Below are 4,543 nucleotides of genomic sequence, written 5' to 3' on the forward strand. Positions count from 1 at the left end.
TTCACACACTTTTACAAGTGGTTTTGCTTCAGATGGACTCTTAAAAAACTCTCAGGGTTTGTTTCCTGCCCCACGGTGCCAGCTGGGCTTGGGGCTCCTGTGGGAATTCCTCCCCGACACGAGCCCGGCACATGTGCCACGGGCGTGCACACACACACGCTCTCCACAGGAATTTCTTAAGGAAAAGAATAATTACAGGTGGTAAACTGTTACTTTTCCACATTTAAATAAGAGACCAATTAAGAAGACTATGTAATTCAATTCTGGAGTGAGTGCCACTGAATTCAATTTGTTTCAGGTCAATGAATATAATGTGAAGTTATTAACAAAAAGGTCAGGGACTGCATATAAAATATACACACATGACACAGGCAGAGTAATTAGTACACATTTCACATGTTCTGCTGCTCAGACATATGGTGTAGAAAACCTGAGCGGGATTAGATGGTAATAAATGTTCCCCTCTCCCTCCCACCAGCTCCCTATTTAAATAGGGTTTATGGCTATTTCCCCGGTGTTCCTGGGATCTGCCCGAGGCTGAGCACCCACAGCCCACACAGCAGGCACACCTTTGTGGCACCCTCACCAAGAATCACTCTGTTTTTCCCTGCCTGTTTGCTACAAGTGCACACTCAATGTGAAGTTACTGCAATAATGATAATGAAACAGTCAAATTATACAGTTAAGCGGTGGTTGAATTTGAAAAAGTCCACAGCACACATTAAAAAAAAAAAAAAAAAAAAAAAGAGGATAATAAAGTCCAAAACATCTTTTTGACCCTGAGATTGAGTACTGGACACCTGGATTCTCTTGCAGGTAAAGATGCCTTTCATAGGGGAGGAACACAACTTGAGGAAAAATCCTCTGAAAGTTACAGGAAGAAATCCCAAGGTATGAGAACTCTGCCTAGAGGTGCTCTGGTGTCCAGTCAAACCTGCTAGGGATTCTCTGCTGGTAAAGGATAACCCAGATGTTATGGTTTGTTTGCTCCAGCATTTTCCTTGGCATCTTGTGTTCAGAATGAGATACACAACCCATTTCCCAATTATGCTTTTACCTCCAGTGTGGCCTGATGGGCTAAGGAAATGAAGTAGTTTGTGTATATTGATTAATAATTGCCATTTACCACTGAACCTGGGAGCAGAATCCTCAGCTGGAGATATTTATTTTACCCACCATTCCTGTCTGGGTTTTGTACAGCTGGCTGCAGAAACAACAGGAAAAGCAGGAAAGTGGAGAGCTCCAGGAATGGTAGGGACAGCCCTGGATCCACCCACGTTTAGGATTTGTCTGCAAAGAGGGAACTGTGAAGCGACATTGGCTGGAAAAGGTTCAGGGGTGAATTACACCTGAGATGGGTGTGCTAATTCATGTTGCATTGGCCAGGTATTCCAGGCCAATGCAACATTCCCACTCCAGAGCAACCAGCAGGATTCTCTGGGTTTGCTCTGAGGTTAGTGCTCACAGGATAGCCTGTCCTTCAGCCAGGGAGAGGGGCCTTGTGAGGTCTGGAATGGCCACAGCTCAGCCTTCACTCCATTCCTCCCTGCAGCAGCCCCTTGGGAACGTCCCAAGTGGATCCCACTGGGAGATGGGGCTGCAATCAGCAGCAGTCCCAGGCACAGCAGCAGCCACCAGGATTCCCCACAGGTGACACCTCCCAGGCACAGCACAACCTCCCCGGGCTTCTGGGACAAAGTCTGATCAGTCCTGCTCAAACTGGCCGATTTCTCCCCACTTCCCAAAATCCAGCATCCCATATTCATCCACAAGAAGAGGAGTGAACAGGTTGCTGAATATAACATATGGAGATGCCAAAAAAAAAAAGGCAAACAGCAAACAAACAAGAGAAATCTATTTTGTTGTTAATTAAGAAGTCATTCCCTCCTAACTGGCCCCTTTGCTCTCCTCCTGGTTCCCTGGTCGTTAAAAGCACTAAAGCAATTTAGTAAAAAAATTAAAATTTTACTGTCTGGCCTAGTTGGAAGAGAACCACATAAAAAGCAGGGAAATACCTACACAAAGCCTTTGTTTTCTCTTTTCCCCTCCTTTCCTTCTGAATCTTCTTTTCCCCTACCCTAAAACCCCGCGGCGCGATTCCCCAAACCTCCCCATGACCCGCAGCGGTTCCCAACCTCTCCACGCCTCAGGCTGGGATTTTTGTGGACACCCCAGGGATGTGCCCGACGTTTTCCCATTCCCGGGGGTGGGAGCAGACCTCCCAGGCTCGGGCCACCGCGGGGGCCACGCGCGTTGGGGACAGGAGGGGACAGGAGGGGACAGCGCGCTGCCGCCCGCGGGGTCGGCGCCCCCGGCCCCGGCGCCTCTCAGCGCCGCCGCTCCCCGGCGCTCTCATTAACTGAGGATTGCGAATGGGTCAGCAGATCTATACACTCCTGTGTTCCCCGGCCCGCTTTATTTATTTCTTTCTCTTTGCAGGATGCTGAATAACTAACCTTTCCCTCAATAGGCAGATTCGAAAAAAAAAAAAAAAAAATAGGATCCATCGCACAGCAGCAGGATAGCCTTGCTCTGTTTTGACCTTTCTGAAATTAATTTCCCAATCTTAGCTTTCAAAATCAGAGATTGAAAAGACCTATTAGATCAGCCAATCCATCTTATCACTAGCACGGCAGCAAGCAGAGACCCCAGCCAAGTGCTTCTCTATGCAGGGAAAATATTCTGGAATAAGACAGGGCATGAATTTAAAGTGAAATACCTGTTCTGGAATATTCCGCACGTGGACACGCACTTTGGGAAAAACTGCAGCTGATCCTGACTCTGCTCAGTTGAACACCTGGAGCTGCCCACTGGAACAGAGGGGAGAAAAAAAATCCTATTTTAGGGTAAGAAGTCATTTTTGTGGGGTAGTTCTGGGAAATAATTCTCCCCCTCTGACCCTTTTTTCCCAGGCAGGCTGTCGCTCACAGGGCAGCACCACTGGGGAGGAGAGGGATGGGTGCTCAAGGAAATTCTGCCCCGACCTGCAAGGGTGTGGATCAGGACACAAAATTCTGGCCTGCAGCTACTCCAGGAGCCTGGGGTGTTAACAGGCACCTCTCCCAACCTGCAGTGTAGCTCCTTTTCTGGGAGCACTGCTCTTCTCAGTGGGGCCCTGCTTTTCCAGACAGCAAAAAACTTGGGGGTAAAACCCGAATCTTATTGTTTGCTGCCCTGGCCAGCATTGCCAGCCCATGGTGAGGGTCCCCAGGAAGGCCCCTTGGTGAAGGGAGTGTCCCTGCTGCCACACATCCCTCTCCTCCCCTTCTCCTTGGAATCCCTGGGGCTCTGAAGGCAGTGTTGATGTGTTGGGAACAGGTCACCACCCTGTGCTGACCTTGGTGTCCACCTCCACCCTGCCCCTCAGTGCCCAGCAATGCCTGGCAGGCTTGGACATCTCCAGGGTGGCATTCCCAGGGCTCCTGGGGATGTCTGCAGGGTTTGGAAGTGCGGGGCAGCACCGAGGGGAATCCTGCTTCTCAAAAACGAAGCAGGCCTTGCAGTGGGTCTGGTCACACCCACCTGCCCCAGGTGGCTCGGGGAGGTGGCTCCAGCAGCACATGGAGCCCAGGTGTGCCCTGTCCCCTCTGGAGTGACTCCACTGTCACACAGGGACGGGGGAAGCTGCTGGTGATGCCGAGCAGAGCTGTGGCTGTCAGAGATATCGGTGCTGGGAGACAGGAGAATGCATTCCAGGTGTGTGGGAAGCAGCTTCTCCCCATGAAACGTGATGGGAAGGAAACCCTGCCGACACCTGCAGCGAGCGTGTGCGCCGAGGAGCTGGGAGCTAACACCAGCAGGTGCCTGGCAGCTTAAAGCCCTGCTACATTCCCTATCAGTGCTGTGGTTTGGTGAACAGCTCCGAGTCTTTTCCCATGGAAACCCCTCTGTTCTGCCTGGGCAGCTCTTGCTCTGTGCACCCAGCACCCCCTGCTCGGGGAGCACCGAGAGCACACAGCAAACTCTGGGCACTCAACAAGTCCTCTCCGCACACACTCAGGGCCAAAAGATCAATATTGACGCTTTAGATGATTTCTCTCGATTTGTTTTTTCTTCAATTGTTGGGGCAAAGTTCCACTTTTCCAATATCTCGGGTTCTCGGCTAATAGAAACAAATAAAGTGAAAGCTTCTGTCCACAATGTGTGAGGAGCATCCATTGTCAGCGGGCGCTAATCGGATTAAATTGGCTCCTGGCTCTATTGCTCGGGGATAACTCACTCCTAAATTTTTTCCCATCTCAAGGGGATGGGCCATTGTTGCTTTCCCCCCCCCCCCCCTTTTTTTCCTATTTAAATCTGACAGATAGAATGAGGAGCGGCTGGAGCTGACGGGAACAAAGAGCGGAGCCCAGCCCGGGGCCGTGCCTGGTGCCGGCCCCCCAAGGCCCTTCTCCTGCTCGGGCATCTCTGCCCTCTGGAAAACGCATTTAAAGCCTGGATGCGGCCAGGCAGGGAAAAACCTGCGGCTGCCCACGCTCAGGTCTCTGCCCATTATCATTTTGATCCTGGCACAGCCCCTTGGAAGGAGCAGCAGCAGCCACGT

Source organism: Ammospiza caudacuta, chromosome 3, assembly GCF_027887145.1.
Source record: "Ammospiza caudacuta isolate bAmmCau1 chromosome 3, bAmmCau1.pri, whole genome shotgun sequence".
NCBI lineage: Eukaryota > Metazoa > Chordata > Aves > Passeriformes > Passerellidae > Ammospiza > Ammospiza caudacuta.